The sequence below is a fragment of the Myotis daubentonii genome, chromosome X (genome assembly GCF_963259705.1).
Source record: "Myotis daubentonii chromosome X, mMyoDau2.1, whole genome shotgun sequence".
NCBI classification, from domain to species: Eukaryota; Metazoa; Chordata; class Mammalia; order Chiroptera; family Vespertilionidae; genus Myotis; species Myotis daubentonii.
Window position 1 is genome coordinate 3,504,441 of NC_081861.1, and position 24,951 is coordinate 3,529,391.

Sequence of the window (24,951 nt, forward strand, 5' to 3'; positions counted from 1 at the left end):
TGTGATCAAATGGAAAAAGAATGTGTTTAAAAGACAAATAGACTGCTTGCAAATTCTGGCTCTGCCACCTCCTAATTATGTATCCTCTTTAATCCTCAGTGTTCTGAATTGCCCAGATGGAATAAAACCAGTCTCACAGGATTGTTTTATGGAAATTCTTCACTGCAGAATGATGAGACCATCATTCTCCTAAGTGAAGCCACCTTTTAACTCAGATATCCCATCCAACGCCACCAGATTGCAACTACTTCATAACAAAGATGTTGCCTTGTTAAATGTCTCAATCAAGGTGGCTAATAAATGAGACATCTCCTGAGGTATATGGATTCAAATCCCAGAAATTCAGAGATGGAGGAATCTCTGAGACTGACACACACTCTAGTCAAAACCTACTACATCTACCTAAACTTACATTTAAAAAATCATTTTACAGATCATAGTATCATGTGGTTAGCTATTAATGACTTAAAGGTCCAGAACAGTAATTCTCAATCTGGCTGCACATTACAATCTCATAGGTAGTTAAACACACACACACACACACACACACACACCATGCCCCACCTTGAAAAAAAAGGAATCAGAAATTTGAGCTGGAGCACAGAAGTTCTATAAAAAGTTCTCCAGATGATGTAATGTGCAGCTAGGGTTGAGAACACTACAATAGAAGATGATCAAAAAACTAGTAGTCTGTACTTCATTATAAAAAAAATAGCTTTCATAATTATGTGGCCCTTTTTTACCCTACTAAAAATGAAAACAAGTCAAATGAAAGGCAGCCCAAAAGATCCAGGTTGTGTTTAAAGAATTTCATGATTAAGAGTTACTTTATATAATGGAATTTAAAAAGATATAATTAACTTCTCCAGAATACTATTATTTCATTTAAAGAGTATATGTTAGCATTGTCATGCTAAGAAAAACAAATGGAATGACATAGCTTTCTCTCAGGGCTTTGCACCTCCTCGTGATTTTATCTGAACTAAACAAGGCATTAGAAAGTCACTAAAAATGTAACATTTTATATTATTCCACACTAGAGGCCCAGTGCACAAATTCGTGCATGGGTGGGGTCCCTAGGCCTGGCTGGGCCACGGGAGGTTGGCTGGTGGGGGGAGGGGCCACAGGAGGTTGGCTGTGGGAGCACACTGACCACCAGGGGGGCTTCTCCTGCATTGAGCACATCATAGTGACCAGTCATTCTGGTCATTCTGCTTTAACGGTCACTTAGGCTTTTATTATATAGAAAATATAGAACATTATTCTTAGTAAGTTGTTACTATAGTAATATTTACCTACCCTGATATTATTTCCCATTTGCTTATTCTAGGACTTTTGCCCTAGAATAGCAACCACACAAATCTCAGTTGCAAGCTGTTCACAGCACTCAGATCCTTGGCAACATTTTGGAATGAATATATTTTAAACTATAAGAACATTTTGTTGAATGCCATAGTTTCAAATGTCTCTAAAGTGCCATTTGTGCTGAATCTATCCCAGATCTGTCAATTCTTATGAATAGCACATCTTCCTTTATCTTCATCCAGGTAGACTAGTGAAAGCTGTATACAGAATAAGCGAATTCATAACTTCGCTCATTATCACTATATTTTGGAACAGAAGATGTCAAGTCCCAACATGTATAGCTGAACAATTGATTTTTTAGTACAGGTGTGTTTTCCTGACAATAGTTGCAAACAAATGTTATAATCTTTATCTGGAGTCTGAGAATGTTCTAGTCTTTATATCACAACTCAGCAGTTACTATTGTAGCTACTTGAATCAATGAAATATTGGTGAATTCCTGTGCTCTGTCAACATATTTTACCTAGAAGTAACTTAAGTGGAAAGTAAAACACTAGATGTGATTCTTTGCTGAAGATTCTCCTGTTTGTTGACTAATAAATGAGTGATGGATTAACATCTACCTGAGAAAAATTTATCACTTATGTGGGAGTTCAAATACAGAAGTGGCCTGTAAAGGGTACAATCACAGCCTCTACTCTTAATCTCTTTCAGTATCAGGATTTACCAAAAATGAGATTTAGTTATACACATGCATGCATATACAAACAAGATGTGGATATATACATAAACATATATATGTATAGTATTATTTATAATACTATACATATATACAATTATATAAAAAGTATGAAGAATATTAAATTAACTGAAATGTAGATTCAGATTGTTTTTAAAAAGCCCTAACAAGTAATTTATTCTTTTTAATGTTTAATCTAAACCCATTTATAGTTAAAGGAAAAGCGTTGAGAATAAAAAAGGAAATTTTTCTTCAACTTGTATCCACCAGCAAGTTGTCTGTCTAATGATTCATCTCTCATACATATATGATAGGGTTTCTTACTCTGAGCAGGGTATGGGATGAGTCAGCCATTACTGATTCACTTTCCTCCATGACTAAGCTATGTAAGAGTTTGTCAGTGAAGGTCCCATAGCCCACCACAAGGAGGCACCCCAGGGAAGGAAGAGACTAAGGTTGGAGAGAAATAGTATATATTCACAAAATATATAAAAGTACACACAATTTATTTATGTCCTACTGCATTTGTATAGTAAAGTCAGCATCTGGTGACAGCATTAACTTCAGGGCTTTGAAGAGAACTGGTTGAAAGACTAAAAAATAGGTCCAAAAAGTGGCAAAGTTAACTTAACCTGTGTTCATGCTCAGCCCTAATACAAATATATAATTCGAAAGAAAAGAATAAATAAAAACTTAGCAAATGTTGGATTGGCTCCTTTTTCTATTTAAAGAAAAAATTAAGATTCTTTAGGCACCTTTCTCAAGAATTTCACACATACAGAAGTTATCCTTCGTTATATATACCAGAGGTTGACACACTTTTTCCGTAAAGGGCCATACAGGTAAACAGTTTAAGCTTGGCAGGCCACTGTAATGAAATCAGCCATAGGCAATCAAGTAAATGAATGGGCATGGCTGTGTTCCAATAAATGTTTATTTACAAACACAGGCACAGATTTGGCTCCAGGCTGTAGTTTGCCCTAGAACCAGACAAACACTTTACATTGGTTGAGCATCTCAGAATTTGTAAAAGATTTTTAAACATTGCTTCATTCAGTGTCTGGATTCTCTGACACACAATCTGTAATAAGGAAACTCAAGAACAAGATTACTATCAAAGAGCAGGGAGAAGTAGCACAAAAGATTCTTTAGTTTAAGAATGACCATTTTGTTCCAAAGACTTTAACTGGTACATGTTGGATTACTTGTAATACTTTGTTTGAGTTTGATCTGTACTAGAAGACTTTTGAAATTAAAAAAAAAAAAAAACAAGCAAAATGCCAAAGACCAACAGCTTAAAAAAAACTAAACCTCTTAGGTAAGATAACTGTTTTTCTTAGAAGTTGGAAAAGAAAAAGAACAATTCTAAATTATTAATGTTCTAATTATGCCTATTTTAAATACTGTATATACTAAAAAAGATTTTTTAAAGTATTACCTAAATATTACTGATGTCTTAATCATGGTCAAATGGAAAGGGAAACAATTTTAAAAGAAAACTTATTTTTTGAAACAGCATTTCTAAGAAACATCTATCAGAGCTGTTTGGATTTTAATGTACATACAAATCCCCTGAGGATGTTTTTGAAATGCAGAATTTGATTTAATAAGTCTGAAGGGGAGTGTAAGATGCCTCATTTCTATCAAGCTCCCCAGGTGATGGGAATGCTGATGGCCCTTGGATCACCCTTTAAGTAACAAAGACAAATGATAACCTGGGAAATGTTGATTCCTACTCTTACCACACCCCTTGGGACTTGGGATTGGGAATTTTTCATTGGCTCCCTGGTGATTATGCACTTTTTAAATAGCATTTCAGGAGAATAATCTAGAAATTAAACCTATCTTTTCTTTAATGACTAGAAAAATCAACATTGTTGTGTGTATTTGAGTCAAAACCAAAGAAAGTCAAGTTGCATCCAAACAGGGCCACTAAAATAGCATTTTGAGTACCATGGCAAAATTGCATCATTCAAGGAGCCCAATATTTAACAAGTCAAGCAAAGTGCAACATGCTTTCCATACACAATTTTTTTCCTTTTCCATTTCAAAGAGCAGGTACCAGAAGAAAGAGCCTCTGCTCAGGTCAGAATTTAAGTTCAAAACCTACCTACCTGTCTATATCTGCTAATTTTTGTTTCTATTTTTGTTCTACCTGTAATCATCTTTTTCCCCTCTCGGTGGTAGATGGGATAATTATTCCCAACTATTTCTCCCTCTCTATAACAGAATTACTCATCCTGCCCATCATCATGGGGGAAAGTGTATGTCTTCACTTAACTGACTTTGGGTTTGGTCCTATGACACACTTTAATGAAAATGTAAGCAGATATGTCGCAGACCACCTCCAAGCAGAGGTTTTAACTACGTTGTGTGGTTGGGATTGTGCTCCTTCTCTCCGCCAAGAGAACAGCATGTCCCAGATAGGGATTGTTCTTTCAACATTACTTTTAATATTAAAACAATTGGAAACAACCTATTGTTTACTAAAGATAATAATTATAAAGACACTTTGTTTTTTCAAAGCCAGTCAGACAAAGACAAGTACCATATGATTTCACTCATATTTGGAATCTAATGAACAAAATGAACTAACAACTAAAATAGTGACAGACTCATAGATAGAGCAGACTGACAGCTGTGGGAGGGGTTGGGGGACTAGAGGTGGAGGGGCTGAGCAAAAAAAGAAAAAAGAGAAAAAACTCATAGACACAGACAACAGTGTGGGGATTGCTGAGGGAGAGGTAGAGTTGGGGGAAGTGGAGGAGGTATAGGAGGGATATATGGTGATTGATGGAGACTTGACTTGGGGTGATGAACACACAATACAGTGTACAGATGATGTGTTGTGGGATTGTACACCTGAAACCTGTATAATTTTGTTAACCAGTGTCACCCCAACAAATTCAATAAAAGGCAAAAATTTAGTCCTAACCGGTTGGCTCAGTGGATAGAGCGTCAGCCTGCAGACGGAAAGGTCCCTGGTTTGATTCTGGTCAAGGGCATGTACCTTGGTTGTGGGCACATCCCCAGTGGGGGGGGGGGTGCAGGAGGCAGCTGATCGATGTTTCTCTCTCATCGATGTTTCTAACTCTCTGTCCCTCTCCCTTCCTCTCTGTAAAAAGTCAACAAAATATATTTTTTTAAAAAGAAAAAATTAAAAGTTTTAATACAATATAATAATTTTAAAATATGACTATGAAATGACAACATACATATGCAAAAAAGGGACTGAAAACTATGCAAAAGTAAAATCAAGATTTTGTTGGACTTATGGTTAATTTTTGTCTTCTATTTTATACATGCCTATTACAGTCAGTCATAGTGCTTCAATAAAATACAAATTACAAATTAATCCTGAACTTTCAAATTTCAAGGCAAGATTTTGAAATATAACATTAGACAGTATAAACCACGAGCATGCCTTGCAAAAGTTAAAATGTCACACCTCAGAATTTTTCTTTGTGTGCAATAAAACCTGAGGCTCACCAGTGTGACCTTGTGCAAATTAAACACTGTGCCTGTTTCCTCATCCATAAAATGATTTAATAATATCCACTTCTTGGATTATTTAGCACATTAAATATGGTAATGTATGTAAAGCACCTGACTCGGATAAGCATTCAATAAAAGTGCCTTCCTTTCACTAGAGCTAATATCACAAAAACTGATACAGTTCTCTGTTAGAGAAGGAATTTATCAATGAAGCATTAACCAAAGACAATATTCAAGGCAATTTAAGACCCTCAGCAGACCAGGAGCTTAGCTATAAGGCTATCCTATAGCACCACTTTTAAGGACCCTTGTAATTCTAAGATAACCTCTATTTTAAAGTCAGCTGAGTCGCAACGCTAATTTCATCTGCAACTGTAATTCCTCTTTGCTGTTTAACAAGTTCACAGGTTCCAGGGATTAGGACATAGACCGCTCTGGAGGGCCATTATTCTATGTAGCACACTGATACTTTGTGTAAAATAATGATATTTAATAAAGTGGCCAATATCATAGATCCACACAACAAAGTACAATGTGAACCTCTCTTTACTGATTGTATACTCATGTTTCCTATGGTTGAACAATTTTCAGTCTCTTAATCAGAAAAGCACTTAGTATAGAGGACGTATACTTGAATGAATGCTGTCCTTCATTTATACAGCTCTGACTGAGGGCCTACAGTGAGGGCTAAGTCTGACAGGAAAGAATCAGGCAGTCTCTGCCCCCCGAAGTACACATCAGCTTTAGGGTGGGGCAAAGTGGAATATTCATAACATTGAAATCAGAGCTTGTCTTTCTCTGGCTGGCTTATTTCATTTAGCATAATGTTCTCCAGGTCCATCCATGCTGTCGCAAAGGATAAAATTTTTTTCCTTTTTATGGCCGAATAGTATTTCATTGTGTAAATGTACCATAGCTGTTTTACCCACTCAAAGACAAATACCACATGATTTCATTCATATATTGGAATTTAATGAACAAACTGAATTAAGGAGCAAAATAGAGACAGGCTCATAGAGAACAGGCAGACAGCTCTAGTGTTGAGGGTAGAGGGATTGAGCAAAAAAGGGGGAAAAAAGAACTCATGGACTCGGACAACAGTGGTGATTGTGGGGTAAGGGGGGTGGAGGTGGAAGAAGGTATAGTGGGGATAAATGGTGATGTAAAATAAAATAAAATAAAGAAAAAAGAAATCAGGCTAGTAGAGGGACAGAAGAATTGCAACTGAAGTTGCTAGTGAAGGCTTCACTGAGGAAGGCATTTGGGCTGATTGTTGAAGGAAGAAAAGAGAAGGGTCTGAAGGCATGGAGGCTCGGTGTGTTAAGAGTGTGTGGAAAGAGCCCCCACCCCTGGCTGGTGAATATAAATACAGGGAGAGTGGGTAGATGACCATGGGTTGTTGCTTAATTCCACTGCAGAAGAGCATCGTTTAAAAAATTGGAAGAGGAGGAGGAAGCTAGTCTAGAAGATCTTAAGAAGGGATCCTAGAGATCAAAGAAAAAGTGCCCCAAAGCTGGGCAGCAGGTTCTCTCCAAGAGAAGTAAAAAAAAAACAAAGTGCAACAAGTGGGGAGGGGGCAGAGCAGGGGATGAGTGCTGGGCTACCACCAAGCACTTGTCACTGTGCTAATACAATAGTGCACAAGGAATACATGGAAAAATCATACAGAAAGTAGAATGGTGGCTGCCAGGTCTCAGGGGAGAGGGAAATGAGGAGTTATTGTTTATTGGGAACAAAGTTTCAGTTTTTCAAGGTGAAAAGAGATCTGGAGATGGACGGAGCTGATGGCTGCACAACCATGTGAATGTATTTAATACTACTAACTGTATATGTAAAATACTTAAGACGGAAAACTTTAGGTTATGTGTATTTTACCACAATAAAAAACAATGAAGTAAAAGCAAAGAAAATGAATGGAAGTTGAGAAAGCGGTGACTTTGCTTACCCATGTCTGTTTCCAGTAGCCAAGTGTTAAAAAAAAAAAGCAGTGGGTAAGATGAAGTAAAAAGAAAATTCTACAGCAAACTTGGGCACCTTCATAGGCCAAGAAGAGCCAGCAGAATGAAAAATAATATAGGACACAGATAACTGCTAGAGCAGTGGTTCTCAACCTTCTGGCCCTTTAAATACAGTTCCTCCTGTGGTGACCCAACCATAACATTATTTTCATTGCTACTTCATAAATAACTGTAATGTTGCTACTGTGATGAATCGTCATGTAAATATCTGATATGCAAGATGGTCTTAGGCGACCCCTGAGAAAGGGTCCGTTCAACCGCCAAAGGGGTCGCGACCCATAGGTTGAGAACCACTTTGCTAGAATAAATCTCAGAGAAGGCAAGCGGGGTGAGAATCAAGGGCACATGTGGGGGTGGAGGGTGTAGCTTTGGGTGAGAGGTGACGGACATTTTTCTCTGGCCGGAGAGGTTACCACCACCAGAATGCAAGTGGGAGCTGTGAAATATGAGATAAGCAAACTATGTCAGAAAATTTGGGAGAAGGGAAATGGAGAATCCCAACCTCTTAAAGAAAAAAAAAAGAAATCATTGTTTACTTTAGTGCTTAACCAAAATTGGAGACATAATTGCACAAATCAGGGTTTAAACTGCGAACAGTTACTGATCTTAGTTTTGGTTTTACCTTGAAGCAGCTCTGTTACCTTTGGTAAATCAGTATCACTCCTAAACTGCATCTTTAAAAGAGGGGGATTTGCTAAAATTACCCCATTGTCCCTTCCAGCTCTGTATTTCAGTGGCTTCGGGGAATGTACTTATATCTTAAATACAGTGTCAGCTTACCTACCCAACCCCCAAAAGTGAAGTGGGAACGAAAGTCAAGGTGTATATAAATGAAATGCCCTTGGGCTGTTTTCTCATTTCATTTTTGATAGTGACAGCCACAACAACAGATGGTTACTGCTCACAAAGGCTGTGCCATTATAGTCCTCATGATAATTGATGTTTTTACAGCTCTTTTTTGTTTATAAAGAGCCTTCACTCATGAATGTTTTTAGTTGATCCTCAGAACAGCCCTGTGAAATAGACATAGCTACGGGACTACTCTATTCATTTCCTAGTTGGGAAAACTGAGGCTTATAGAAATTGATGATATGCCCAAGGTCCCAAAGCAGATGAACAACCAACTTCAAAACAGTATTTTAAAAAATTGTTTCTTTGACACTAATACATAGTGTCGAAGATTTCCCATTTGGTGTCACAGACAGAAAATTTATTAGTCAAAAGAAGCTTGCATAGTTTTATTCTTTTAACTGATCCTGGCAATATAGTTTCTTTAAATGTAAGTACAATCTTAATTTTCAAGTGATGAATTATTAAAATCCAAAGGGAAAAGAGGCAGAGAATTAGATCTCAACTATTTCAATGTCCTCATTCTCAGGATGAGAAAAAAAGAAGTCTCTCCTGGGACAAATGGCTTGAGGGAGGCGAGCCAACACTAGAAATCAGGGCTCCCACCAGCCCTGGGGCTCTCAGCACTGGACAGGTCTTACACAGTTTCTAAGAAAAATTAACAACGGAATTGCTCCTTAACAATGAAATGGTTCCAAGTTAAATAATTTGAGGGGCTCATTCTCTTTTTTTTACATGTGCAAACCATATGAATGCTGCCTATTAAAGGTACTAGAATTCTCTGGAGCAAATTCTCCTCACAAATGGGAGGATTTGTAATGACAGTCATGCCTCATTTTAGTAGAAAAGAGAAGTAAATGTGTCCAATAAGGAATCCATCTGAGACAGTTTTAAACCAACTGAAACTGCCTCCATTAACATCTACCTACAAAGTATTTTCTAGACAAATTAAAATTGAAAAACTGAACAAAATGCAATGAAAATATTTTGAAAAAGACCACATTGTTTAAGCATTCCCATTTTCCTCCTTTGGAAATATTGTAACGAGTCAGTTGATACTTACTACCAAAATTACTTTTATCATGAAGCAGAAAAAATGTTTAATATTGAAACAGAAGACTCCATGAGGAGAATAGATGCAGACATGAAAATGTGTATTATGAAATTGCAAATCCCATCTTATGTTTTATGCAGGAAAAAAGTATGAGACTTCCATTAGACTATAAGGGACTCAAGGATAAGAGAGCCCTTTTGAGGTGCAGCTAATCACTGGTTTTCTTCCTTCAGGCACATGGGAACTTTGGGCTCATAACGATGAGACTTGCTGAGAGAAAGGATTTTTACTCAGGAAAGGAAACCAGCAAAGCTCTTTGATGAACATGCAGAGGTTAATGTGACAGATGGGACATACCCCCATTTGTTCAGTTCTGGGTCTGGGTGAGAAAGGCTGAGATATTAGGCTGAAGGGTCCTAACAGGCAAAGTCTCCAGTTTCACAGTGTTACTAGAGTAGAAACGTTGCCTCAAATACATAACCAGGTTTCTCCTCAAGACAGCTTCAATAATTTGAAATTAAGGGGCAGGAGGCTAATCTTAAGACCTCCAAAGGGAAAATTTAATCTCTACAGTTTGTCAGGGCTAAGGAGACAAAGATCCTCTAAGTTTTTCAATCAAAACTCAGGAGAACCATGCCTGAGGAGCATGGACAACCACAGCTGGATTGAGTCTTCCTAAAACTGCTACCTAGTCTTGACTTAGCTCAATTCCCAATGGAGTAAAGGTGATCATCTCCTCACTATATATATATCTAACAGAGAAAAAGGAGTAAATCTTCTCTGGAAAAAGATGTAATCTAGAACTAGTAAGATTCTTTCATCCACCATGTATGATATAAAATAAAAAATTATTAGACATGAGAAAAGTTGCAAAAAATGTACTCAATATTCGAGAGAAAAAAAGACAATAGATGCAGACTCACAGATGATCCAGATTATTGGATTCTGTAAGACATTTAAAATAACAGATTAATTGGTTAAAGAATTTTAAAGAGGAGGAAATGGATGAGAGATAAGAGAATTTCAAAGAGAACTAGAATCTATATAAAAATCAAATCAAATGGAGCCCTAGCCAGTTTTGCTCAGTGGATAGAGCATCAGCCTGTGGACCAAAGGGTCCCAGGTTTGATTCCGGTTAAGGGCCTGTAGCTTGGTTGCAGGCTCCTACCAGGCTGGGGCTCTGGTCAGGGATCATGCAGGAGGCAACCATTTGATGTGTTTCTCTCACATCAATGTTTCTGTCTTTCCCTCTGTCTTCCACTCTCCCTAAAAATAAATGGAAAAAATCCTCAGGTGAGGATTAACAAAATAAAAATAAATAAATAGATAGATAGATAGATAGATAGATAGATAGATAGATAAAATAGACATCCTAGAAAAATAATATATGAAATTAAGAAAAACAGTATCTAAAATTAACTCATTGGATGGGTTCAATAGAAGACTAGATATAGCAAAAGACAGAATTAGTAACTTGAAGGTAAAAGTCAATGAAAAATGCTCATATTAAAACTCAAATAGAAAAAGGACAAGAAAAAAAAAAAAAGAACAGATTGTAAAAAACATTAAAAGGTCATCTGACCATATAATTGGAGAGCCAGAAAGAAGAATCAGAACAGGGCAAAATCAATATCTGAAGAGACAGTGGCTGAGAATGTTCCAATACCAATGAAAGACACCAACCTTCAAATTCAAGCTCAAGAGACCAAAGCAGAATGAATATAAGAAAAACCACACTTGGACTTGTGAATGTCAAATGCTTAGTACAAAATATGGAAAGCATTGATGAAATCATGTAGCAGTCATAAAACTTAGCCTAGTACTTAGCCTTCCTAGTCTTGGAGAAGTTATGATTAAGAGGACAGTCGCAGGGCACCCTAACTCAACAATAAAGTTTATATTTTTAGTACGGTTGTCTTCACTCTGTTCTTGACCAAGTACAGAAAAACTTCACAATAACATAATTTTGAATATACTATTATGAATAATTGCCTATTTTCCAACTGGCCTCTGATCTAATTTCATGAACCTTAAAATAATGTAACTCCATGTTTTAAGCAATCAAATATTTTTAACCCTAACAATAGTTTTATGGTAGAGTTTCCCAAAATTGAGGGGAGGGGGGTTATAACCAATTAAGTAATTGGTTACTTAATAACCAGGTATTAAGATTGATGGAGTGTCAGAACAAGATGGGACCTTAGGGATAACTAATAGTCCAACCCTCATGTTAAAGATGACAAAATTGAAGCCCAGAACAATAAGAATGATGTGCCCAGGCACAACAGTTATTTAGAAGCCAACTAGAAACCAGAACAGCAGCCTCCTAATTTCTAGCTCAACCTTCTGATTCCAACACCAGGCCAGTCCAAGGTCAAATCCAATGCAAGGTCAAAACTCTTAGTGAAATACTTTGATTTTTATATTTATGCTAGAGGCCTGGTGCATGGATTTCTGCACCAGTGGGGTACCTCAGCCTGGCCTGCGGGGATCAGGCTGAAACTGGCTCTCTGACGTCCCCCAAGGGGTCCCAGATTGCGAGAGGGCAATTCTCAGGTGAAACACTCTGGAATCGGGCTTCCTCCTCTCTAGTTCCAGGTGCATCACCTGAAAACTGCAGCTGCCAAGTCACTGCAGCTCGGCAGCTGCTGTGTTGAGCGTCTGCCCCTTGGTGGTCAGTGCACATCATAGCTACTAGTCGAAGGTCACTTAAGCTTTTATATAGATAATTCATTGCTAGTGATGCAAAATAGAACACACTACATATTCATTCACTCTAATCATGTGGATATGGAAACCCAGTGTCATTAATGGAAAAGCCCCCCCCCGCCCCCACACCACACACACTACACACTACACACTACACACTCATACACACTGTAACTAAACCTGACATTGACAGGCAGAGCAGAAACATGTGTCAAAATCATAGAAGGTGTGGCCAGGGACAGTGACTTAAGCCCCAGCAGTCGGGTTATTTCCGTGAATCTCAAAGCATTTATTCATAACATGGGTAAGCAATGGCATAGTATCATCAAACACAGTGGTGATGGAAGGAAAAGATCCCACATTACCATTCATGAAGATCAAGAGACTAGCTGATCCTCTGTATAGATTATCACCATGGTACAAGGTTTCCCCTCCATGCACATTTTTTTTTTTTTTTTACTCACCATAGCTGTTTTAAGGAAAAGTATCATATGTTCTTTTTCCTGCAGAAATCTTAGGTATCATGATTAGCTAAAACAGCCATACCTCTTCCTCTCTAGAAAATTCATTAAGACTCCATTGTTTTCCTTCATTATATTTTCATGCCCAAATACCTGCCATGTTTTTTGTTTTCATTGTCCAAATACAGTCCAAGATCCTCTTGCACACACAGCTGGCTAACCAGACAGGCAAAGCACCCTTTGCAACCCCATATCCCAAGCTCTGTCCCCAGGCCTCCCTTCAGAAAACCCAAAGTACTGACAGTCGCACAATAGTAAGAACATTTTGCTATCATCAATAACCAGGAATAAAAACAGTATTTACAGAACAGGAAAATCATTTTAAATATTTTTCAATGTGAAGATTAGTATTTAAACAATAGAAGAGTGATCCCATCTATCCCATCTTTGATGTATATGTTTTAAAATCCCTATTTAAAGCAGACAATGTGCCCATTAACACTATTCAGTATGGCTCCCGAGGCTCCTAAAAGTATCACCTTGAATTCAATAGTTACTATCACAACCTTCCTCAATGTAAATGCTTCTTAACTAGTCACTGTCCTATAATACTCAAGTCACTGCCCTACATGGCTATTTCAATAAACATCAGCTCATTTCAATAAACACTTGCTCGTGATTTTCATATAGCCTTTACTAGTATTTTAACCATTCACAGAAGGATTGTGGGTTCTCTCTCTTCACACAGCACATAGTACACATAAACTATGTATTTATACATTAGTAAACTATAACTTAGAAAGGAGAATTCACATTTTGCAACATGTTGGGAATATGGTACATAAAATATTTTACACCATTGTCTATGATAGCGATCTAGCTCTTTTTTTAAAATATATTTTATTGATTTTCCACAGAGAGGAAGGGAGAGGGACAGAGAGTTAGAAACATTGATGAGAGAGAAACATCGATCAGCTGCCTCCTGCACACTCCCCACTGGGTATGTGCCCACAACCAAGGCACATGCCCCTGACCGGAATCGAACCTGGGACCCTTGAGTCCGCAGGCCGATGTTCTATCCACTGAGCCAAACCTGTCAGGGCCAATCTAGCTCTTTCAAAAGAACAAAGCATGAGTGCTTGTAAATGCTATCTCAATTAGCATACTATTTGAATCCATTAAAATTCCTTGATTTGATAGATTACTAAGAGATAAAATACTGATTTTCTAACGCAAAATTGTCATGGTCTTCTAAAAATATTGAACTATGGCCATTTGAATTTATGTTGTCATTTTAACTAAACAGCAAATGCAAGAGTTTCAATTAGAAACTGATATATAAATAGGATATAGTGATACATGTACTAAATCTTTTGTTTTCTGAAAAATAAAAGGAAAAGCATGCCTTAAAAATTAAAGATTTTTTAAACATTAAATGAAAGTTCTATTTTCACACATAAATAGTAGCATGTTATTCTCACAGAATTACTCAGATTATGGATTTTTAATGCCTCTAACTGTGTCGGTGGCCAATCTAGGAGTGGCACAAGGCAGGAGGAAAACAAGATCGTTAAGCAGTCGTTAAGCAGTTATAAGGAGTCTTGGGCCCATTAAGTGTCTCCTATTCTTTTAGGCTTTTTGGTCACTTCAGTTTATCTGTATATCTAAGATTAGTAGAAATGGGCTCTGATGTGGTAAAATTTATCTGTTTTATTTATTTCTAACAGCTTTACTGAAACATATGGATGTGTACTAAACCAAGTTCTGGAAAAAACTCAAAGCTATCCATGGTTACTATACTGTCTCTGGAAAGTCAGGGTCACTAGCATACACTTCAACTTCAATGTATATTTCAACTAAACTCCTACATGTATATTGTAACTGTCCTTCCTCCTTTAATAGGCAGTAAATCACAAACAATTAAATTGATGTTCCCATTCTGAATAGTTTGCAACAGCTGGAAAAACACATAAACATTAAGACTGGATAAACTATTGTTTCTCAGTAGGAAGTCATTTTCACACATGGTGAGGGAGAACACAGATGATCAACTCCAATCAATCAGATCTCTTTTCATTTCCTGACATTCTTTTCCCCAAAATGCCTTTTAAATCAGATGCTAGAGGCAAATCAATAGCAAATAAAGATGCTCCCTAACAAGGTTTCCAATACAAAGGGGGGCATTTGGATATTTATAACATCATTCACAGGCCATACAAAATTATCAACTTAAAAATTAGCCTGCTATATTTGGTCAAATATTTAATTAAATCACCCATAATGCCTTGGCAGGGCCAGACCAAATGATTTATCTGGCCTTATACAGCCATGGCCTGGATGTTCCCTACCCCTAACTTAGAGGATAGGAAGGCTCACTTTAAAAAGAGGTCATGTACGAACTGATTTTTTTAAAACAATATATTAAGTCACCAGTGGATAAGAATGGACACTAAAAGTAGAAGAAACAACATGTGCAAGAGCACAGATGCAGGAAGGAACTCAAGGAATGTTCTAGGAATGAAAAATAGTTTAGGACAGATGGAGTATGGGGAGGAAATGGCAGATGATAGAACAGGAAAAGCAGGTTGAAGGCAAATAATGAAGGGTGTCATACTATAAATCATGCTAAGAGATTTGAATACCTCTTGTAAGCTGTGGAGAGCTACAAATTATTTTTAAGTAGGAAATGACATGACTAAATCTGTGTTTTTGGAAAAGAAAACTGATGACAAGTAGAGGATTAGAGGGAGTTTAAGGATGAGGAGAATCAGTTGGGAGCTTTAACTACTATCCTAAATGGAACCTGAGCCATGAGGTAGCAAATATAGGGAAGAGAAGATGCCTTTGAAAGATATTTCAGAGACAGGAGAAAGACCTAGCAGCTTTGATAACTGACTAAACATGGGATGTGAGAGTGATAGAAGGTGTGTGGGAGGATTGGGTTCAGTGCCAAGAATTCTACTTTGGGGTCCTAGATTAATGGCAAATATATTAATTAAAGAAGAAAAGCAGAAGATTCGACTGGAGAGGAGTCTTTTTTATAAAGACACCCGTGGAATATCCAGTGGGAGATTCCCAGGAGGCAGGTAAAAATAACAGATCTGAATGTTATCAGGTCATGGGAGCAGGATAAGAGACCTGAGGAGTCCTTACAGCACAGGGTAGAGGGAGAGGGACAGCCCAAGACATGAAAGTGAATGTGAACACAGGGCATTCGGGGAAAAGATGAAGATGGAGAAGAGAAAAAGCTAACAAATGGCAAAATCACAAGGGTATTGATATTTTTGAGGCAAAAGAAAGAAGTAGCATCAAATCAGAGCAACCCTCCTTTCAGATGGGAAAGGGGCAGGGAAAGAGCTTTCAGTAAGTGTGGATTACAGATTAAGGAAAAGTAGATACCTATCCATTTTGCCACATTCTTTATTCTAGCCAAGTCATCGCAAGGCTGTTCCCTAGGGCCCACTCTAGAGGGACCCTGAGGACATAATCAGTGTTGGGGAGAGACAGCCACTTGAGTGACAGCATCTGTGTCTCTGTATCTTATTGAAAAATACACTTTTTCAAACTCCCTCTCTGGCATCTGCTACAGCAAAGAAAATCTCCAATATTTATACCTAAGAGCTCTTATTTGAAATATGCTTATAGTTAATTTATTGCATCTTCTAAACAGATTGCCTTTACATATTTCACTAACTCAAAAGTTTTTTTATTTTCGTTTTTAATATATTTTTATTGATTTCAGAGAGGAAGGAAGAGCGAGCGAGAGATAGAAACATAATTATGAGAGATAGAAACATTAATTGGCTGCCTCCTGCACACCCCCCACTGGGGATCAAGCCTGCAACCCAGGTATGTGCCCTGACTGGGAATCAAACCCTGACCTCCTGGTTTCTAGGACGATGCTCAACCACTGAGCCATACCAGTCAGGCTAAAAAGTTTTTTAAAAATAACCCCAAGGTAGACAGAGATTTCATAAATAGATCACAAAAAGCAATAACTATAAGGGAAAAATTGATCATTGAACTTCATTAAAAATCATCAAAAGATCCCTGGACAGTGTGGCTCAGTATGAGAGTGTTGTTTTATACACCAAAAGGTCACAGGTTCGATTCCCTGTCATGTTTTACACACCAAAAGGTCACAGGTTCGATTCCCTGTCAGGGCACATTCCCAGATTGTGGGTTCAATCCTTAGGATGCATCTGGGAAGTAACCGATTGATGTTTCTCTCTCACATCGATGTTTCTTTCTCTCTCTCCATCTCCCTCTCTCTCTGAAATCAATTTTTTTAAATATTGGGTGAGGATTTAAAAATAATCATTCAAAGATACCATGAAGACAGTGAAAAGGCAAGCCACAAACTGGGGAAACATTTCTAATACATATATTTGAACACGAATTCATATGTAGAATATAAAAGAATTCTGACAAAGAAATTTAAAACAACAACAGCAAATGATCCAATTTTAAAATGAGCAAGATTTTAACAGGAATTTGACAAGATATCCAAATGACAATAAGTTTATGAAATGACATTGAACAATATTACTTACCAGAAAACAAATTAAAACCATAAGGATCACCTCACACCCATTAGAATGGTTACTATAAGAAAACACATCAGAAAATAACAAGTGTTGGCAAGGATGTGGGGAAACTGGAACCCTTGTACATTGTTAAGAATGTAAAATGGTACAGTAGCTTTGGAAAACAGTATGGTGGTTCTACAAAAATTGACAATAGAATTACCATATAACCCAGCAGTTCCACTTTGGGGTATGTATCCGAAAAAATAGGACGCAGAGTCCTGAAGAAATATTTATATACCCATGTTCATGGCAGCAATTTTCACAACAGCAACAAGGTGACAGCAACCCAAGTGTCTAACACACACACACACACACACACACACACACACAATGGAATGTTATTCAGTATTAGAAATTCTGACACATGCTACTACATGAATAAATTTTAAGGACATTATGCTGAGTGAAATAAGCTGGTTAGAAAAGAATATATATTCTGTTGTTCTACTTGTATGTGGTAATTAAAGTAGTCAAGTTCATAGAGACAGAGAGTAAAATGGTGATTTTCAGGGCCTGGGAAAAGACAGAATGGGGATTCGTTGTTTAATGGTTACCGTTTCAGTTTTCCAAGAGATAAAGAGTTCTGGAGATGGATGGTGGTGATGGTTATAAAACAATGTGAATGTACTTAATACCACTAACTGTCAATTAAAAAATGGTTATGATGACAAATTCTATATTTTGCATATTTTACCACAATTAAAGTTTTTAAATTTAAAAATCCACATGGAGATCCAATATACAGCCCCCAAAATAGCTAAAATTTAAAAAGACTGACAGAACCAAGTGTTAGTGAAAATGTAATACAACTGGAATTTTTGTACACTACTTTTGGAATTTAAGCTGGTACAACCACTTTAAAAAACTGTTTGGCAACATCTACTAAAGCTAAATATAAGCCTACTCTATGACCCCGCAATTTCACTCTTAGAGAAATGAGTGGGCATGTGCACACACAAAAAAAAACATAAGCAAGAATGTTCATAGCTGCTTTATTCGTATTAGCCACACTGGAAACAATTCAAAGATCTAATAGAAGAATGGATAAATTGTAGTATATCCATACAATTGAATTACTATTCAACAATAGACTAGAATGAACTACAAATATGCACTATAACTTAGATGAATCTTGTAGACATTGTTATATGAAAGAAAACATACAAGTTAAGAATCCCTTCTATATGATACTATTTATATGGAGCTTAATAGCAGACAAACTAGCAAGTAGAGTCTTTAAAAATCACAGTGTGGTTACTAACCTTCAGGTTGGACGAAAACTGGCCCAAAGTGTGAAAAGGAGGAAATCTTCTGGGGCGCTTGAAATGTTCTGTATCTTGACCTGGGTGGTGGTTACGTGGAGGAACACACATATAAAAAATACACTTTCGATTGCAGTGGTTCTCAACCTTCTGGCCCTTTAAATACAGTTCCTCATGTTGTGACCCAACCATAAAATTATTTCCATTGCTACTTCATAACTGTAATGTTGTTACTGTTATGAATCATCATGTAAATATCTGATCTGCAGGATGGTCTTAGGCGACCCCTATGAAAGGGTCGTTCGCCAAAGGGGTCGTGACCCACAGGTTGAGAACCGCTGGATTAATGCATTTTACACTTTATTTTTAAGGTATGTTACCTTAAAAATAAAATATCTCTAAAGCACTTAATGTCTCTATAATGAGAATGCTATAATTCAAAACAGGAATAAGCCTGGCTGGTGTGGCTAAGTGGTTGAATGTCGACCCATGATACAGGAAGTCACCACTTTTTTTTGTTTGTTTCTTATTAATATATATATTTTTTATTGTTGACACTATTGCAGATTATCTCCCACCTACCCCCTGTACTCCCCTTTGCCCAGGCCCTACCTCCCCCTAAAGTCTTCACCAACCTATTGCCTGTGTCCATGGGCTATGCATATAGCTATGTAAGTTCTTTAGTTTATCTCTCCTTGTCTCCCCACCCTCACATCGAGGTATGTCAGTCTGTTCCCCTTTGATTTCTGGTCAGGGCACATGCCCGGGTTGCGAGCTCAATGCCCAGGAGGGGGCATGCAGGAGGCAGCTGATCAGTTATTATTCTCTCTCATCATTGATGTTTCTATCTCTCTCCCCTTCCCCTTCCTCTCTCTGAAATCAATAAAGAAAAAGTATCTTTTAAAAAAGGAATAAAAGCTCAACTGTGCTCTTTTCCTTTCTGACTTAGAAGATTAGAGCTTAGTCCTCTTAGATACATTGGGGGATGATTAGTTACTTCCCAGTTTCCTGAGTCAGGTAATGTACCTAAGGTCCATGCAGTGCAAATTTACATGTTCCTAAATGTTCGTTAGCTTTCCTGAAGCCACTTCATATCCATGGTTTTTTATTTTTTTTGTTTTGTTTTGTTTTTTAAGAAAGTGGTCTGGGCCCTAGCCGGCTTGGCTCAGTGGATAGAGTGTCGGCCTGCGGACTGAAGGGTCCCAGGTTCGATTCTGGCCCAAGGGCACATGCCTGGGTTGCGGGCTCGATCCCCAGTGGGGGATGTGCAGGAGGCAGCCAACCAATGATTCTCTCTCATCATTGATGTTTCTATCTCTCTCTCCTTCTCCCTTTCTCTCTGAAACCAGTAAAGAAATATATATATATTTTTAAAAAACAAACAAACAAACAACAAAAAAAGTGGTCTGGGCTTGATAGCTGAGGTCCATCTTTTTTTAAAATATATTTTTATTGATTTCAGAGAGGAAGGGAGAGGGAGAGATAGAAACATCAATGATGAGAGAGAATCATTGGTTGACTGCCTCCTGCACATCTCCTACTGGGGATCAAGCCCGCAACCTGGGCATGTGTCCTGACTGGGAATCAAAATGTGACCTCCTGGTTCATAGGTTGATACTCAACCATTGAGCCATGCCAGCCAGGCCATGGGCTTTTTACAGTAAGAAACTTTGTCTTTAGTTGAGTCTATACTTTCAGAGCTCTCAATTTGCTTTCTATGGGTTAAATGTCTAATTTGATATTTTTAAGCTTCAAGAATGGCATCTGATTTTGTTTTACACCCTCATTGGCAGGGGCTAAAAAAAAATCCCTCTTCAGCTGTAAAGGCAGAATGTCAAAAATCACAAGATATCATCGCATTCTGGCACTGTGATGAACACTTACACCCCCTCAGGAAAGAGAAAGCTTCATTCTCTTTAACAGCCATTTTGATGCCTGATCCTTTTATAGCCAACATAATAACTTTAGCCTCCTTGTGAGAGCACCGTGACCCACCATTTTAAGGAAGAAAAACAAAAATCCACAAAGGTGAACCTTTCCCCCTTCTGGCTTCTTCTACCATTCATAACACTGTGCTACTCAATTATTGAAAAGGGGCCTTAATATTATCATAATAATTTTGTATGGTGACAGATGTTTACTAGATTTATTCTGGCAATTATATTGTAAGGAATATAACTATTGGCTATGCATGTTGTACACCTGAAACTATATATAATATTGTATGTCAACTATACTTTAATAAAAAGAAACAGGGTCTTAACATGCAAAATATTGCATTTTAATGATAATCAAAGGCAAATTCTTTTTAACTGTGACATAATGAAAAAAAATTTTTGACCTTGATTGTCTTTGATCTCATATTAAACCTGTCGTTAGTTCAGTCAAGTGGGTGAATTATGAAGGTACATCTTACATGTTGGGCTTAGAAAAGCAGCAAGGTAGGAGGAGAAAAATGATGAGATGGTTAAAGAGAGAAGAGCTGGTTTAAAGAACCTGGCTTAAAAGAATACCTAATGCATTGGTATTTCAGTATTCTGCTAAGTGAGATATCAAGTCAACAATGAGATGCAGATTTTGTAAAAAGCAAACACTTGTCACATTGGCTCAACAGGATGACTCTGTTAAACTGTTACCCAAATGAAATTATTCATAACAATTGCAGTTTTATACAGCGTCAGGAAAAGTATTCTTTTTTAAAATTATATTTGTCTTTAAAAATATTTATTATTGAAAGTATTACATAGATCCTCTTTCCCCCCCATTAATACCTTCTAGCCTGCTCCTGTTCCCCCACCCCAGGCCTTCACCACCCCATTGTCTGTGTCCATGGGTTCTGCATATATGCATACAAGTTCATTGGTTGATCTCAGGAAAAATGTTCTTAAAAACAAGTATCAAGCAACAACTGGTTACATGCAAAGGCACATGGTCATAAACAGTGCTTCTCTTTTAGAATGGTAAAAAAGAATGCAACGATGAGATCAAGCCTTTTTATTTAAATACATTGTCTGGAATAGAATAAACATGTTTTCTCCTCTGAGACCACCTCAAAGTGCTTCACTTCATAAAAGTCTGTATAAATGTCGATAGTGGAATGCAATAATTATAAAACCAGATAGGTGGCTTAATTGTTTTACATACCTGTGGTTTTTTTCAGATTCCTGTGCTTGCTTACTCGTGTATATGCGGTCTTATTTTTCAGAAACCACTTCTAGGAGCTCCCATTTTGGCTTCTGCACTGCCACCTGTAGACATAAAAGGGAAATAAACAATGTATTATTCATCAACCATGCATCTTTTCTAGGCATCTATCAGGGACATTTGGGGGGAAAGTGGCAAAATCTTGGCTTTAGGAAATAATAGTGCTCTTTCTCCTGTGTGGAAAATTAGTAAGGAGACCCTCTCCCCCCAATGATTTGATAAATTATTTAGAAATCAAAGCATATATAAGTCTCAGATCAACACTACTCTGATCAGTTCATTAAAGTAAGAGGTGGAGTTACAGAACCCATCCACAGGCCAACCTACAACCATTTCAAGACCTGTCCCTTAAAATTAGAAGATAACTTCACCATTTTGCTAATCGAATAATCAAAAATTCTGTAAATTCCCATGAAGAAAAGAGAGGGAGAGATCTAGGAAAAGGTTACTTTGTCACATGATTGTAAAATGTCCGTTTAAAATAATAATCTTAATTCTAACATGAATTAGAGCTTTGTTCAATATAAACAGACTAGGTGGGGTATTTACTGCTGTATTCCTAGTGCGAATGTGAATGAATGCTGAAAGATCTTTAAGACCCCACAGATTTTAATACAGATAGGTCTTTTTTTCTTCTTTAAAAAAAGTCAAATGAATAAAAATTCGTGAGCATAACAAGCAATTAATAAAGATCCATAAGCAACTATTAGTGAGTCAAAGCAGCCATGAAATGAGATCTGTAAGAGGATTGAGAGAGAGAGAGGAATGAGCGATTGAGAGAGATGAGACTGAGAGACAGGAGATTGAGAGACAAGATATTGAGAGAGACAAGAGAGATTGAGAGCGATGGAGATGAGAGTCTGAGAGAGATACACAAGATTGAGAGACAAGAGAGACTAAGAAAGACCAGAGAGATTGAGAGTGAAGGAGATTGAGAGTGAGAGACGAGAGAGAGAGAGAGAGAGAGAGAGAGAGAGAGAGAGAGAGAGAGAGAGAGAGAGAGAGAGAGAGAGAGAGAGAGAGAGAGAGAAGAGAGAGAGATCTGGAGTTAATTTAGAATAACAGACCCAACCATGGTGTGTGTGTGTGTGTGTGTGTGTGTGTGTGTGTGTGTGTGTGTGTGTGTGGTGAGTGTGTGGATGTGCTTGAGAGGGTGGAGGGATAGAAAGAAAAAGAGAGGCAAGCAGACCACACCAGGGTTCGTGTGTGTGCATGTGTGCGTGCATGTGCGCGTGTGTGTATAGAGAGAAACAGAGAACAGAGACTGAGGTTCTAAAGTTAACTGAGAATAACAGACAGCACTACAGTTTTTTGCCTCCTTCAAGTCCCATAGTCTACCCAAGATAAGTGCTCCAGCTTCAGCACCTTAAGCCAAAGACACATGCACCACCCACGCAGCATTCCCCCACCCCCAGCCCCTAGGTGAGATAACGTCAGAAGCTGCATGGAGAGCATACCCGCCAAGCCCGCTACCCCGAAAACCCGGGGCGGGGGCGGGGGGGGGGGCTTTTTATTTCCTCCAGAGATCCGTCCCCACTTACCCGTAATTTACTTTAACGCCTCGAAAGACTGGTTTGGTTTAAGGAATTGCAGCAAATCCAAGAAAATCAAGTCTCCTTTAGCCATCCTTCTCTTCCCTAGGACAGACATTCACACACTCACACTCTTTTTTCCTTCCCAACCCCGAACACCCACTGGGCCACCCCAAAAGGCTTTTTTTGGGGGGTCCACCAGGGACCGAGCTTCTTCCCACGTGTTTCCATTAAACCCTCATCCAAACGTGCACAAGGCGCCAAGTGCATGTGCACAGTCAGCCTTCGGAGGTAATTTCCGCAAACCCATTCCACCTCCCTCCTCCCGCGCCTTCCCCCCCCCCCCACTCTGTCCCTGAAAGCACCAGGGAGTGCGAGGGCTCAGGCATCGCCCCCGGAGACAATACTCCAGGAACTCCTGCTTTCCTCCTGCAGCCAGACTGACCCAGCCACCCCTCTCTCTTCCCCCAGGTTCCTCTCTAGTCGCGGGGGCCTGGAGCAGAGGGCGCCCCGGTGGTTGCTGGGTGTGGATCCTGCCCAGGGGGCGAATTGCACCCACCACCCAGATGGCGGGTGGGAGGCGAAGGGGTCGCAGTCCTCTGCAGCCGCTCGGGTGCTCAGCACATCAAAAGGGGTGGAGCGGGGACCCCAGGGAGAGAAGCCCCAGGGAGGCAGCTGACCCACACCTCTTCCCCACCTGGCACAGCGAGAGCGCACACGCCTGCACACTCCGGAGCCCTGCACCTTCCTCCGGCTCCCAGACCTGCTGAGCCCGGGTCCCGAGAGCCCGCGGCCGGGAAGGGAGGGCATCGGGCCCCGCGGCAGCCCAGGATGGGTCAGGCGCCGCGCTCCGGGGTGCCCACCTGCGCGCAGGGTCGCCTTGGCAGCCGGTGCGTCCCCCAGCTTCGCCGATCTCCTCTGCAGGAGGAGGTGCTGGGCTGACCCCGGAGCCCCAGCGCCTCCTTGTTCCCAGGCAGCTGCGGTCCTCGCTCCCCGCCAGCGAACCTCCCACCGAGCCCGCACTCTGCCACCCGCAACTCTGCCCGTCCGAGCTTAAACTGTCCTCCCCGCCCCTTTCCCGCCGCCCCACGCAGCGCTCCGCCTCCCTGCCCGCCCACCCTTGCCCTGGCCCAGCGGGATGCCCCCCCCGCCCCCCCCCCCTTGTGTGGCAGATACCCAGTCCCAGGCATGGGGGAGCGGGGGGGGGGGGGGGGGGGGGGGAGAGACCGGGACGCGCCTAACCTGCTCTCTCTCCCTCCACCAGCCGCTGCTGTGCGCACTCACCCAGCAGCAGCCAAGGGTGTGGGCACCGCGTGTTCTGCCCCAGCTCTTCCGGCCTCTGTTCACTCCCCGCTAGGCACCTTCCAGGGCCCAGAGGGTGCCTCCGTTTTGGGGGGGGAAGGGGGTGGATGGAGCAGGAATGAGGAGGCAAAGAAATTAGCATGTCAACTGCTCAGGGGATACAAGTTGCTGCCTGTGCCTTGTTTCTGTTGCCTCTAATACCTGACCGTGCTGCTTTCCTGGTTACCACTGCAGCGAAATTCAGAGGCACGAACAGAAGGTTTCCAAGTTCATTGGTTGTAGGGGCTTTTTTAAAAAATGTGATGTTGGTTCCTGTATATGATGGCCACATTTCCCATTTTAAAAAAATAACAAAACATAAATAACAGAACAGCTGTGTTTTACCGAAACAGATCCCGTGTGCGTGCGTTCTTTCAACCCTCTGTTATTATA

The 24,951-nt window shown here is 39.4% G+C and overlaps 2 long non-coding RNA genes across 2 annotated transcripts in view; both read right to left on the reverse strand.

The window, feature by feature from the left end:
- The window catches only part of LOC132223836 (uncharacterized), a 36,872-nt gene extending 18,435 nt beyond the window's left edge, over nt 1-18,437 (reverse strand). The window contains exon 1 of the long non-coding RNA XR_009450534.1: nt 17,184-18,437. This is a non-coding gene — a long non-coding RNA (uncharacterized LOC132223836). The remainder of the gene's footprint in view (nt 1-17,183) is intronic.
- Nucleotides 18,438-18,583: 146 nt separating this feature from the next.
- On the reverse strand, nt 18,584-24,293 carry LOC132223834 (uncharacterized). The gene is made up of 3 exons (XR_009450532.1): nt 24,081-24,293; nt 23,227-23,322; nt 18,584-21,729 (listed from the first exon to the last, which is right to left on the reverse strand). It is a non-coding gene; the product is annotated as an uncharacterized LOC132223834 (long non-coding RNA).
- Between the last annotated feature and the right edge of the window lie 658 nt (nt 24,294-24,951).